Source organism: Triticum urartu, chromosome 7A (genome assembly GCF_056163025.1).
Source record: "Triticum urartu cultivar PI428250 chromosome 7A, HENAU_Tu73, whole genome shotgun sequence".
In the NCBI taxonomy this organism is placed as follows: domain Eukaryota; kingdom Viridiplantae; phylum Streptophyta; class Magnoliopsida; order Poales; family Poaceae; genus Triticum; species Triticum urartu.
In genome coordinates, this window is record NC_141879.1 from 213,136,219 (window position 1) to 213,152,017 (window position 15,799).

Sequence of the window (15,799 nt, forward strand, 5' to 3'; positions counted from 1 at the left end):
TTCGTCCTCAGCTGCGATGGTGAATGCCAGAGTCATCGATGACCAAGATGATGCCACTTCACCACCTCCAACTTCAGCGCGTGTCGACACTGCACTGAGTTCTTCTGCACCACCGGACCTCAACGAGGACCATGCTGCTTCGCCTGCAGCTCATGGGAACGAGTAGAAGCTCTATGTCTTCAAACCTTTTTGGTCCTTACTGACAAAAGGGGGAGAAGCATATGAGTTGATAGTCTTCAAGCGGGTCCATATGGGTGGTTGCTTTACTTTTTGCTACATTTGCAAAGTGCTTACAACTCTCGCTTTTGAAATATTTGGTTCGTTTTTGAGTTGTAACACTTAAACTTGATGGTCGTCTGCTACTTTTTCGACCTATGTGATGCGATGATAAATTCCGCATGTGCGACGATAAATTCCGCACGAAGTCATTTGGCAGATGTCCATTTTCCATTATGCATGTCATTATCTTCGATATATCCTTTCATGCATGATGAATTGTCTTCATAAGTAAAAGAGGAGCTCCGCAAGTACAACCTGCCATGTGCATTTGCATTCAAAAGCAAATACTTATATGCACATCTTCAGGGGGAGCCTTCCTGCTACTTACAAAGACAATACTTTAATCCTTTACAATTTCACATACTTTTATCCCCGTTGAAAACTTCAACCAGTTTGTCATCAATCACCAAAAAGGGGGAGATTGTAAGTGCATCTAGTGCCACCCCTAGTTGGTTTTGGAGTATTGGCGACAAACCTGGTTGAGGGACTAATGTGTTTGTGAGAATTGCAGGATAACACAGGTAGTAGTCCCTCACTGATTCGGTTTACCTATCGGAGATGATCCCCTATGTATGAAGACATTGAAGACAAAGGTGGTATGTGAAGGTATTCACATTGAAGTCTATGACAAGAGAAGACATTGTGTGAAGACTATGGAGCATGAAGACTTAGTTGTTTCGTTGTTTTGTTTTCTTCTTTGTTGAGTCATAGGAACCACCGTACTGTTAAGTGGGGTCCAAGTGAACTAGTCAGAATGACTGAAGTGATGCTTAACCAAAATCCTATGTCTTTGAGCAAACACAATGAGAGCAAATCTTATCCAGAGCTGGATAAGTCAGCTTTGCTTGTAGCTCAAGTAAAGTTGTCGTGTGTGTTTGAAATCTAACCGTTGGAACACGTGTCAGTTCCTTAGTGACCCAGGGTCATTTCGGACAAATCAGGTTGGGTTGCCTAGTGGCTATAAATAGCCCACCCCCTACACCATAAATTGGTTGGCTGCTCAGAGTTAGTGCACAGCTTTTGTCGTTTGAGAGCAACCCACCTCGAAGCCTTTGAGAGAGAAATCCTTGCGAGGACAAAGCCCTAAACACCTAGAGCCAAAGAGTGTTAGGCATCACTGAAGTCTTCCTATCTGTGTGATCTGAAGACTTATTACACTTGAGGACTGTGAATCCTCCAGCCGGTTAGGCGTCGCGTTCTGAGCATCCAAGAGTCATTGTTGATTGCCGGTGAACGAAGTCTGTGAAGGTTTGGAAGTCTACCTTGAAGACTTTCCAGAGTAATTGGGTGAGGACTGGGTGTCCTTAGCTCAAGGGGAATAAGGTGAAGACGCGGTCTTCTGAGTTGAATCTCAGCCTCCCTAACCAGACGTACAGTTGTCACAGCAACTGGAACTGGTCCAACAAATCATTGTCTTCAACGAGCCACTGGTTCTATCCTTCCCATCTCTTTATTTGCAGATTGGTCCTTGTGAAGTCATTGCCTGTTTGCATTATCTATTTGTCTTCACTGTGTGACTGCTTGTTCTGATTGGCTTCATACTATCTTCCATCCTGATCCATACTGCCTAGCTGCTATTAGTCTTGTGCTTTCACTTCATTGAATACTTGACTATGGCTTGGCTAGTGTAGTCTACCTTCCGCTGCATGTTAATAGGTTCATTTCTATCATCTGTCTTCAAAACTTCCATATTTTGAAGACTTCCATAAAAATCGCCTATTCACCACCCCCCCCTCTAGTCGATCACTAGCACTTTCAGTAATGGTGTGTCCGAACGTTGTAATCATAGTTTACTAGATATGGTGCGATCTATGATGTCTTTTACTGATTTACCGCTATTGTTTTGGGGTTATGCTTTAGAGACAGCTGCATTCACGTTAAATAGGGCACCATCTAAATCCATTGAGGCGACACCTTATGAACTGTGGTTTGGCAAGAAACCCAAGTTGTCATTTCTTAAAGTTTGGGGCTGCGATGCTTATGTGAAGAAGCTTCAACCTAATAAGCTCGAACCCAAATTGGAGAAATGTGTCTTCATAGGATACCCAAAGGAGACTGTTGGGTACACCTTCTATCACAAATCCGAAGGCAAGATATTCGTTGCTAAGAATGGATGCTTTCTAGAGAAGGAGTTTCTCTCGAAAGAAGTGAGTGGGAGGAAAGTAGAACTTGACGAGGTAATTGTACCCTCTCCCTTATTGGAAAGTAGTTCATAACTGAAATCAGTTCCAGTGATTCCTACACCAGTAAGTGACGAAGCTAATGATGATGATCATGAAACTTCTGATCAAGTTACTACCGAACCTCGTAGGTCAACCAGAGTAAGATCCGCACCAGAGTGGTACGGTAATCTTGTTCTGGAAGTCATGTTACTTGAACATGACAAACCTACGAACTATGAGGAAGTGATGATGAGCCCAGATTCCGCAAAATGGCTTGAGGCCATGAAATCTGAGATGGGATCCATGTATGAGAACAAAGTATGGACTTTGGTTGACTTGCTCGATGATCGGCAGGCCATAGAGAATAAATGGATCTTCAAGAAGAAGACTGACATTGATGGTAATGTTACTGTCTGCAAAGCTTGACTTGTTGTAAAAGGTTTTCGACAAGTTCAAGAAGTTGACTACGATGAGACCTTCTCACCCGTAGCGATGCTTAAGTCCGTCCGAACCATGTTAGCAATTGCCGCATTTTATGATTATGAAATTTGGCAAATGGATGTCAAAACTGCATTCCTTAATGGATATCTTAAAGAAGAGTTGTATATGATGCAACCAGAAGGTTCTGTCGATCCAAAAGGTGCTAACAAAGTATGCAAGCTCCAGCAATCCATTTATGGACTGGTGCAATGATGTCTACTACACAACCTTCTTCTTGTAGACGTTGTTGGGCCTCCAAGTGCAGAGGTTTGTAGGACAATAGCAAATTTCCCTCAAGTGGATGACCTAAGGTTTATCAATCCGTGGGATGCGTAGGATGAAGATGGTCTCTCTCAAACAACCCTGCAACCAAATAACAAAGAGTCTCTTGTGTCCCCAACACACCCAATACAATGGTAAATTGTATAGGTGCACTAGTTCAGCGAAGAGATGGTGATACAAGTGGTATATGGATGGTAGATAAAGGTTTTTGTAATCTAAAAATATAAAAACAGCAAGGTAACTAATGATAAAAGTGAGCACAAACGGTATTGCAATGTGTTGAAACAAGGCCTAGGGTTCATACTTTCACTAGTGCAAGTTCTCTCAACAATAATAACATAATTGGATCATATAACTATCCCTCAACATGCAACAAAGAGTCACTCCAAAGTCACTAATAGCGGAGAACAAACGAAGAGATTATGGTAGGGTACAAAACCACCTCAAAGTTATCCTTTCTGATCGATCTATTCAAGAGTCCGTAGTAAAATAACATGAAGCTATTCCTTCCGTTCAATCTATCATAGAGTTCGTACTAGAATAACACCTTAAGACACAAACCAACCAAAACCCTAATGTCACCTAGATACTCCAATGTCACCTCAAGTATCTGTGGGTATGATTATACGATATGCATCACACAATCTCAGATTCATCTATTCAAACCAACACAAAGTACTTCAAAGAGTGTCCCGAAGTTTCTACCAGAGAGTCAAGACAAAAGAGTGTGCCAACCCCTATGCATAGGTTCATGGGCGGAACCCGCAAGTTGATCACCAAAACATACATCAAGTGAATCAATAGAATAACTCATTGTCACCACGGTTATCCCACGCAAGACATACATCAAGTGTTCTCAAATCCTTAAAGACTCAATCCGATAAGATAACTTCAAAGGCAAAACTCAATCCATTACAAGAGAGTAGAGGGGGAGAAACATCATAAGATCCAACTATAATAGCAAAGCTCGCGATACATCAAGATCATACCACCTCAAGAACACGGGAGAGAGAGAGATCAAACACATAGCTACTGGTACATACCCTCAGCCCCGAGGGAGAACTACTCCCTCCTCGTCATGGAGAGTGCCGGGATGATGAAGATGGCCACCGGAGAGGGGTTTCCCCCTCTGGCAGGGTGCCGAAACGGGTATAGATTGGTTTTCGGTGGCTACAGAGGCTTCTCGCGGCGGAACTCCCGATCTATTCTGCTCCCCGAAGTTTTTAGGGTATATGGGTATATATGGGAGGAAGAAGTATGTCGGTGGACCTCCGGGCTATCCACGAGACAGGGGGGCGCGCCTAGGAGGGTGGGCGCGCCCCCCACCCTCGTGGGCAGCCTGGGACTCTCCTGGTCCATCTCCGATACTCCGTGGGCTTCTTCTGGTCCAAAAATAAGTTCCATGAAGTTTCAGGTCAATTGGACTCCGTTTGATTTTCCTTTTCTGTTATACTCTAAAACAAGGAAAAAACAGAAACTGGCACTGGGCTCTGGGTTAATAGGTTAGTCCCAAAAATAATATAAAGTGTATAATAAATCCCATAAACATCCAGAACAGATAATATAATAGCATGGAACAATCAAAAATTATAGATACGTTGGAGACGTATCATGTAAGCCTCTCAGAGTTGGAATATACTCTTTGATAGTGTGATCAAAGCATATGGTTTTATACAGACTTTTGGAGAAGCCTGTATTTACAAGAAAGTGAGTGGGAGCTCTGTAGCATTTCTGATATTATATGTAGATGACATATTGTTGATCGGAAATGATACTGAATTTCTGAATAGCATAAAAGGATAGTTGAATAAGAATTTTTCAATGAAAGACCTCGGTGAAGCTGCTTATATATTAGGCATCAAGATCTATAGAGATAGATCAAGACGCTTAATTGGACTTTCACAAAGTACATACCTTGATAAAGTTTTGAAGAAGTTCAAAATGGATCAAGCAAAGAAAGGGTTCTTGCCTGTGTTACAAGGTGTGAAGTTGAGTCAGACTCAATGCCCGACCACTGCAGAAGATAGAGAGAAAATGAAAGGTGTTCCCTATGCTTCAGCCATAGGCTCTATCATGTATGCAATGCTGTGTACCAGACCTGATGTGTGCCTTGCTATCAGTCTAGCAGGGAGGTACCAAAGTAATTCAGGAGTGGATCACTAGACAGTGGTCAAGAACATCCTGAAATGCCTGAAAAGGACTAAGGATATGTTTCTCGTATATGGAGGTGACAAAGAGCTCGTCGTAAACGGTTACATCGATGCAAGCTTTGACACTGATCCGGATGACTCTAAGTCACAAACCGGATACGTGTTTTTATTAAATGGTGGAGCTGGCAGTTGGTGCAGTTCCAAGCAGAGCGTCGTGGCGGGATCTACGTGTGAAGCGGAATACATAGCTGCTTCAGAAGTAGCAAATGAAAGATTCTGGATGAAGGACTTCATATCTGATCAAGGTGTCATACCTAGTGCATCGGGTCCAATGAAAATCGTTTGTGATAATACTGGTGCAATTGCCTTGGCAAAAGAATCCAAATTTCACAAGAGAACTAAGCACATCAAGAGACGCTTCAATTCCATCCACGATCAAGTCAAGGTGGGAGACATAGAGATTTGCAAGATACATACGAATCTGAATGTTGCAGACCCGTTGACTAAGCCTCTCTCATGAGCAAAACATGATCAGCACCAAGACTCCATGGGTGTTAGAATCATTATTGTGTAATCTAGATTATTGACTCTAGTGCAAGTGGGAGACTGAAGGAAATATGCCCTGGAGGCAATAATAAAATTGTTATTTATATTTCCTTATATCATGATAAATGTTTATTATTCATGCTACAATTGTATTAACTGAAAACTTAGTACATGGGTGAATACATAGACAAACAGAGTGTCACTAGTATGCCTCTACTTGACTAGCTCGATGAATGAAAGATGGTTGAGTTTCCTAGCCATAGAGATGAGTTGTCATTTGATTAACGGGATCACATCATTAGAGAATAATGTGATTGACTTGACTCATTCCGTTAGCTTAGCACGATGATTGTTTAGTTTGTTGCTATTGCTTTCTCCATAACTTATACATGTTCCTATGACAATGAGATCATGCAACTCCTGAATACCGGAGGAACACTTTAACCATGCTCCAACTCAAAATCCAAGTCAGAATCCTCGTGAATGGGATAATCAGTATGGTCAAGATCAGTATGATTTGTGTTATTACATTTAGAAGAGTAAAACAAAACTATTAGTTGCTGAATACCGACAGTCAAATTACCAACAGATCCATAGATGTAGTTCGCAGTTCGCCTCGTGACATCAAGCAATTATGTAAGCCCTCTCGTTAACCTTTTTTCTTTTCAGATGGAACCCTCTCGTTAACCACCAACTAACAATCCCCATATATATATGGAACATATGGGAGAAATTCGGGATCGAGTTGTGTTCTTTACCAGTTTATTTGTGAGGGAATTACTCGATTGCCAGTAAATTAACTGCAACGTGCGGTGAGAAAAGAAAAGCGAACCAACCTGTACTGTATGCCGAACTTGACGGCGAGGGAGATGTCGAGCCCGCCGACGGCCTCCATGACGGCGAAGTACTCGTCGGGGTCGTCTGCCATGAGGTTGAGCGGCCGCACCCCGGCCTCGCGAACGAGCGTCGTCATCTGCGGGAAGCAGAGCTCGCGGTGGGAGGCCATGGGCAGCACGACGGGCGTGTGGAGCTCCCGCCGGTCGACGAAGAACCTGTATAACCGCTTGTGACGCCCGGGTAATCATGCTACAGTAACCTCTGCTAATGATGCCACGTCACCACTCTTACGGTTGTAAACCTCGCTATGATTCAATCCCGTTCGAATTCAAAATTCAAAAATCAAGTCAAACGGTAATGTTTTCAAACATTAAAAATTAAAATGTTCTTAATGTGACAAATAAATCATGGATATTATTGGTGGAGTAACAACATCTTTATAAAATATTTAAATACCCTTAAGTGATTAAAACAACATCAAAACAATTAGTTATACTCCTAATATATTTTACTAAATACTAAACTATTTTTATTCTGAGGTAAAACTTCTTAGAACAGTGGATTAATTTGACACACTATTTTTGGAGCTGTTTTCATATTTTACTAAACCAAAAATATAGTGCAACTAAAATAAAAGAGAAATGAATAAAAGGTAAAACAAAAAAAGAAAATACACAACCCCCCCCCCACCCTGGGCCAACCGGCCCAGCTAGCCAACCGGCCGGCCCAGCCGACCCTCCTCTCTGGCCTACAAGGCCACCTCCCCGAACCCTAACCCCCACCCGATCCCCACTCTCCCCCACTCGTCCCACCCCCTCGCGTCTCCCTCGCCCCTCCCCGATCTGGATCGGGGGAGATGGCGCCTCGAGCGCGCCGCCTCGCGCCCTGACGCCGGAGCCCGTCCCCGGTGCCACCCCAACGCCCCACCTCGCCGCGCGCTGGACTGCCTCGCCCCTCCTTCTCCCTCGCACGTCGCCCGGACCGCCGACGCCGCCCGGTGCCGCCTCGCCGTGACCCCGCCGCCCAGGCCCCAGCCGCAGGAGCCCCCTCGCCGGAGTCACCACCGCGCGGACGCCGCGCTCCTCCGTCCTCGCCACTGCCCCGTCGTCTTCGACTGCATGCCGCCACGCCGCACGTCGTCCTCGACCTCCGTCGAGCCCGCGGCCTTTTCCCTACGGCCCTCGTGAGCTTCCCTCTCCTCCCTTTCCCCCCGTGCTGCTGCTCCCACCGGCCACGTTCCGCACGCGCGCCTTGCTCACCCCGCATCGCCTCACACGCGCGGTGGCCGCGTCCAGCTGCGCCTGTCGCCGCCGCTGCTTCGCTCTACTACTGCTGGTGTCGTTGCTTGCTGCCGCCCTTCTCGACCCCGCTCGCCACCGCTGCGAGTCCTACTGGCCTCAACCGCCTACAACGCGCGCCGTCCTGTGGTGGCCTCGCCACTTCCGCCTCAGGCGGGCGGCCTCGCCGTGCCCATGGTCGCCCCCCTTTCGATCTGGGCGAATGCCCAATCGGGCTGGGCGCCCGTGCCCGTAACCCGCACGCCCTTCGCCCTTCGCCCGACCCGCAAGGCCCCTGTGCCTATGACAGATGGGGCCCACGCCCAAAAATAAAACATAAAAAGAAATTAAATAAAAAAATATTGTTAAATTAATTAATTAATTAGCTAGTAAGTTAATTAGTTAACTTAATTAACCTGCATAATAACCAAATCAACCAGATTAGTTAATCAAGTGCTGTTTAGTAAAACATGTATCAATGACACATGGGTCCATTGACCAGTCAAACCGCTGACTAGGATAACCCAGTCAATGACATTTGGGTCCCACGGGCTCCCTTTGACCAGTCAACGGTCCAGTCAAACGCTGACTGGACATTTGACCAGGGCCCCACCTGTCAGCCCCTTAGACACAATCTGGGTACACTTCCTGTGTACCTATAGAATTTAAATACAAATTTAATTTCGAATTAAATTAAATCCTGAATTTAGAAAATGTTTTAAATTTTTTTACAATTAATATAAAATAAACCGTAGCTCGGTTGGAAAAACTTTATACACGAAAGTTGCTCAGAACGACGAGACGAATCCGAATACGCAGCCCGTTCGTCCGCCACGCATCCCTAGCATAGCGAACATGCAAATTTTCCCCCTTCAATTCATCTATCCGAAAATGCGAAACCCCGGGGATATTTTCTCGGATGTTTCCCCCCCTTTGCCGGTACCACCTCATACCGCGTTAGGGCACCCCTAGCACCGCATATTGTCATGTTATGCCTTGTGATGCTTTGCTTGCATTATATTTATTGTTTCTTCCCCCTCTTCTCTCGCTAGACACCGAGACCGACGCCGTTGCCCGTACCCCTGTGATCGACTACGGTGTTGACGACCCCTCTCTCTTGCCAGAGCAACCAGGCAAGCCCCCCCTTTTATCACCAGATATCGCCTACTCTTCTCTATACTGCTTGCATTAGAGTAGTGTAGCATGTTACTGCTTTCCGTTATTCCTATCCTGATGCATAGCCTGTCCTTGCTACTACTGTTGTTACCATTACCTGCTATCCTACTGCTTATTATAGGATGCTAGTGTTCCATCAGTGGCCCTACACTCTTGTCCGTCTGCCATGCTATACTACTGGGCCGTGATCACTTCGGGAGGTGATCACGGGCATATACAATATACTTTGCACAGTTACCTTACCTGTGATACTGTTCGGAGATGGGGGCTGAAGGGGCAGGTGGCTCCATCCCGGTAGAGGTGGGCCTGGGTTCCCGACGGCCCCCGACTGTTACTTTGTGGCGGAGCGACAGGGCAGGTTGAGACCACCTAGGAGAGAGGTGGGCCTGGCCCTGGTCGGCGTTCGCGGACACTTAACACGCTTAACGAGATCTGGGTATTTGATCTGAGTCTGGCCATTTGGTCTATACGCACTAACCATCTACGCGGGAGTAGTTATGCGTATCCCGGCATCGTGGTATCAGCCGAAGCCTTCGTGACGTCAGCGACTGAGTGGCGCGCGCCGGATTGGACCGTAAGCCTGCTCTTGTATTAAGGGGGCTAGTTCTGCTTCCGGCCGCGTTCGCAACGTGCAGGTGTGCTATGGGCGATGGGCCCAGACCCCTGTGCGCTTAGGTTTAGACCGGCGTGCTGACCTCTCTGTTGTGCCTAGGTGGGGCTGCGACGTGTTGATCTTCCACGGTCGGGCATGACCCAGGAAAGTGTGTCCGGCCAAATGGGATCAAGCGTGTTGGGGTATGTGGTGCACCCCTGCAGGGAAGTTAATCTATTCGAATAGCCGTGATCTTCGGTAACAGGACGACTTGGAGTTGTACCTTGACCTTATGACAACTAGAACCGGATACTTAATAAAACACACCCTTCCAAGTGCCAGATACAACCGGTGATCGCTCTCTCACAGGGCGACGAGGGGAGGATCATCGGTTAGCATTATGCTATATGATGCTACTTGGAGGTCTTCAGTCTACTCTCTTCTACATGTTGCAAGGCAGAGGCTGCCAGAAGCGTAGTCTTCGAAAGGATTAGTTATCCCCCTCATATTCTGGCATTCTGCAGTTCAGTCCACATATGATACCCTTACTCCATTTGATACCCATGCATATGTAGTGTAGCTCCTTGCTTGCGAGTACTTTGGATGAGTACACACGGTTGCTTTCTCCCCCTTTTCCCCCTTTTCCCCCTTTTTCCTTTCATTCTAGTTGTCGCAACCAGATGCTGGAGTCCAGGAGCCAGACGCCACCGTCGACGACGACTCCTACTACACCGGAGGTGCCTACTACTACGTGCTGCCCGCTGACGACGACCAGGAGTAGTTTAGGAGGATCCCAGGCAGGAGGCCTGCGCCTCTTTCGATCTGTATCCCAGTTTGTGCTAGCCTTCTTAAGGAAAACTAGTTTAACTTATGTCTGTACTCAGATATTGTTGCTTTCGCTCACTCGTCTATGATCGAGCTCTTGTATTCGAGCCCTCGAGGCCCCTGGCTTGTAATATGATGCTTGTATGACTTACTTTATTTGTAGAGTTGTGTTGTGATATCTACCCGTGAGTCCTTGATCTTGATCGTACACAATTGCGTGCATGATTAGTGTACGGTCAAATCGGGGGCGTCACAAGTTGGTATCAGAACCGACTGTCTGTAGGAATCCCCCTTCCACACTCCTTGGCTGAAGTTGAGTCTAGACATTTTAAAAACTTTTACTAACATGGCTGTGTGCCTTACGGGCCCACGTCGCCATCTGGGTGGTATTAGGATCTTTTACTCCTCGATCCTTACTCTGGGACTCTGAACTCTCTTCTATTCGGATTAAATGAATTTTGCAAAATCTAACTCTAGGTTCTCGTTACTACTTCCTACCGGAGAACCCTTTCATTACGGATGATCTACTGCTTCAACAGAAGATTCTCACAATACTCTCCGATATTTTCTCGAGACCTCGTGCATGTTGCTTTTGCAATTCCCTACCACCGAAAAATCCCTATGGATAAATACTTACACCTGTCGTTCTTACTTTTATTCCCAGTTGTTCTTGTTATTACAAGATACCCCGAAATACTCGTCGTTGTTTCGATAATCCTTTGAGCTTACTGCCTTGTTGTTCTTTGTCACCTGAATACCCCTATGGATAATTCTCGCACTTATTGAGTATCCGCTCATCCCCCAGTTGTTCATGTGTTTCACAATGGTCATCGACATACTATTCGATCCTCCAAAAATCCTTAGTAGCTTATTGCTCTGCAATACTTGGCTGCTTGCATTATGGATGCTTTCCATATGTCTGGCAATATTCATCAGTATCCTTAGGCTTCGTCTTTTTGATCCTATTGATTCAACATGAGTGCGAATGCACGCAATCATCAGTTGATCCTTTTAAATTATCTTTTCGGCTTAGACGTCATTTTAAACACGAGCTGGTTCTCAACAAATCCAATTGCCGTCGATTGTACCCCTAGGGCTATTCAACTTATCCATCCCTAATCAGAACATTGCTTCTGATCCCTTGAATTGAAAATCATAATTCATTTGCATTTGTGCTCTGGATTAGTCAGTTGTTTCCATAATCCAATGCCTTTGCATTCTTTCCTCTTCTAGTTGAGTACTGATGCTCACATAAGATCCTTTGAGGACCACCGGATCCTTTGTTGGATTTTATCCGATAGTGTCCTTCATATTCAATCCCTTTGGAAGTTCTCTCTCCATTGGTAAATCCTATCCTCTGATTGGCCAACCATGCTTTGCTTTCAAGCTTGTGGTATTTACTATTGAAGCTTGTGGTATATGTTTCCACGATACCCTGACGGGTTGAACATATGCCTTTTTCTAATCTGTGTGAACCCGGAAATTACTAGGGTCATACTCTACTGGTGTTATGACGGATAAAATTTCAACACCACAACTTCGTTGAAGGCGAGAAGTAAATGGAAGGTTATGCATTAAAGAAGTGGGAGTCGACCTTGAACTTTGTGTTCATGCCCATGGACACGATGTAGATCCTGTCATAGAAGCTTCTTGCAATAATAACTATTTCCTTGATATGACATCATCTGGTACCTATGTATTGATCATTTGCAATCATGATCCCGACCACATTTTCTCCTTGATTCCATTTCTCAGACAAGTTAAAGCACTTGTCTTTTGTTGATCGATACATCTCTACAACCTCTATTTTTGATCTTCCTCGAGTATTAACCTCTGGTATCTCGAGTACTGTGTTGCTTCCTGCGAGTCTTCATCTAGTATTGTTTCTCACCGATCTCGGATCCCCCAGGTTCTGAGATATTAGTCACTTGAGAACACCGATAAGTGAATCGATTCCGCACTCTGATTCAATAACTCTAAGTAATTCTTGTTGCTTACGAGTTTAATAATCCTTCAAGTCATTCCTAGCCTGATCGGCTATATCATTATCGTGCTAAATTTTAACTGTGCTACCTGGTCCTTAATCTCGGAGCACAACTTTCGATGATGAGCTAAACTTACATCTATCTTCCTCGTCATATCAGTTCACCTTGAGCAACAAGCTTGATTTAAAGTTTGTGTCCTACCCATGGTTCCAATGACCTTCCGCTTCATCATTTCTTTGACTCGATGTCGTTGCTGATTGTTTACATCTTGAAATCTCTCGACAAATGTGTCGTGAACATCATCAACCTTATGAGGTCTTCCAAGATATCTATCGAATTCTTGATGAGAAATAGCATCCTTTGCCCTTGATGATTTGGGTTATCATCGACAACATTATTGCATTCCCTCCAACACAAAACTTGTTCCTGTTTTGTGTTGTACCTTGAGTTCCTTGCTATCCAACTTATGTTATGTTCTACCGCGGAGTATTACCATCTTTGATGTCAAGAATGTTGTGAGGATTGCTCCACCACTTAAGAATTCTTGGTATAGTGATACTTCTCACCATGACCATTCTTTCTTGGTCCTTGTATTGGTTCCAACCGGGGTACCAACAAGTGAACGGTGCTATTTGGATTTTGCCCTTCTAGCAACCCTATTGCTTTGGAGTTAATGATCAATAATTCATTCTTAGCCTATCGGTTGCTGAACCACCATTCTAACGTTGATCATGCTACTATAAGCCCACATTTCGGTTGCACCTCTCAACTATGATTGATGGTGTATGTTTTCCTAGAGCATACAAAATTATATCATTTGAATTGACTAGTGTCATCTTCTTGTTCACATTATTGTGGAAAGCCCTCCGTTTGAAATTCTCGATGAATTGTCGCTGAGCCCAACAGCCACCTTCTCATCCCCTCCTTGGTTTAATGATGAACTATTATTCCAGGAACCCTCTCCCATGGTTCATTTCCCGAGAATCTTGCAATGTCATTTCGACTATTTGTGTTGCACCTTTTCTTCTCGGACATCCTGAGTCTGAGGTATCATGACACCAATTAGATCTGCACCTCGGTCAGATATGATGGTTGGAACATATTTCCAAGAGTTATAACATTGTTCTTTAACCCGGTAAGGTGATTCGTGCCTAGCACACCTGGCCGGAGGCCCAATTGTTATAGTTTCCCTTTTCAGCCAGGCTATCCTTTCTTCCATGAGGAAATTGTAAGACTTATTCTATAAGTTCTTCCTGATGGACCCTTTTTGTTTCCAAAGTCTGAACTTACTTGAAGACCATGTAATGTTATCTCGAAGCATGTTTGTGGTACTCCGATTGTCAACAAGGACATTTGAAGCCAATGCTAAATGTTTCCTGCTAAATTATCCAAACACCATTGTATGGGTAATGTCATGAAATTTCTCTCCCCTTACCTAAGGGGTTTTCTACATGATATCCTGCCACGGATATCATGCTCTGCTTGTCCTTGGGAAGGATATACCCTTGAAATATGTGTTTAAACACATTTTCCTTTCCATTGTTCTGCTTAAACCTGACAATCACTTTTCCTTTCCATTGGGATTGTTTAAACCTTCTTGTGATCTATATGATGTAAGCAGTAGTTTTCTCCTACTTAGGTAAACACCTCGGTGTACAATTCTGTCGGTAAGACCCTGTTTCTATTGTTGATGACATTCCGGTAACCACCGATGGATGAGAACTTTGCCTATTGGTCCGCCTCGTTCAACGAGCAGGAGAATGGTTCTCTTCGTCCCTCGCCCTTGGTATCGATGTTGTTGCCGACATAACTGACAGACTAGCCTCTGACATGCCTTGCTATCGTGACCATGCAAGATGTCACCCCTCCTACTTTTATCCCACATGGTGGGCCCATAACCCACAGGTCCCAGGATCGAAACCTGACTCTCCTATACACCACCTGTTCCCAAGGTTGTTCCTCACGCTCGACTTCGTATGTAATTCACGGACCACCTGTCTAGTGATATATTCTGGTATGAGGCGCAATACCTATTCTCGTTGCCCTGAAACCCTTTCACCTTCTGATTAGGCATCGAACGATTGCCTATCCGTTTGAAACTTCTCATGGTACCTTCTTACTTTGCTCTCGATATCTTCTTAAGTTTCAAATCGAGAGAAACTTATGCTTCTTCCCTGAGTTAACCGTCTGATGCTCGATCTTGTTAGAATCCATCCATATACAGTTTTCCCTTCTCCCCCTTTCGTAAGTTCGGTGATGGTCCTGAAGGAAGGACGGTGACTTCATCATGACGACCTGAAGCAGAGGACCGAAGACATCAATGTAATGGATCGACCTCTTCGAGAAGAGCAACTATGACCGAGAAGAATCTTTAGAATTTCGTAACCGGATCCCTTCCCCTTGTAACCGCTCCTAAATCTCGGGACGAGATTTCTTGTAGTGGAGGAGAATTGTGACGCCCGGGTAATCATGCTACAGTAACCTCTGCTAATGATGCCACGTCACCACTCTTACGGTTGTAAACCTCGCTATGATTCAATCCCGTTCGAATTCAAAATTCAAAAATCAAGTCAAACGGTAATGTTTTCAAACATTAAAAATTAAAATGTTCTTAATGTGACAAATAAATCATGGATATTATTGGTGGAGTAACAACATCTTTATAAAATATTTAAATACCCTTAAGTGATTAAAAAAACATCAAAACAATTAGTTATACTCCTAATATATTTTACCAAATACTAAACTATTTTTATTCTGAGGTAAAACTTCTTAGAACAGTGGATTAATTTGACACACTATTTTTGGAGCTATTTTCATATTTTACTAAACCAAAAATATAGTGCAACTAAAATAAAAGAGAAATGAATAAAAGGTAAAACAAAAAAAGAAAAAAAAGAAAATACACAACCCCCCCCCCACCCTGGGCCAACCGGCCCAGCTAGCCAACCGGTCGGCCCAGCCGACCCTCCTCTCTGGCCTACAAGGCCACCTCCCCGAACCCTAACCCCCACCCGATCCCCACTCTCCCCCACTCGTCCCACCCCCTCGCGTCTCCCTCGCCCCTCCCCGATCTGGATCGGGGGAGATGGCGCCTCGACCGCGCCGCCTCGCGCCCTGACGCCGGAGCCCGTCCCCGGTGCCACCCCGACGCCCCACCTCGCCGCGCGCTGGACTGCCTCGCCCCTCCTTATCCCTCGCACGTCGC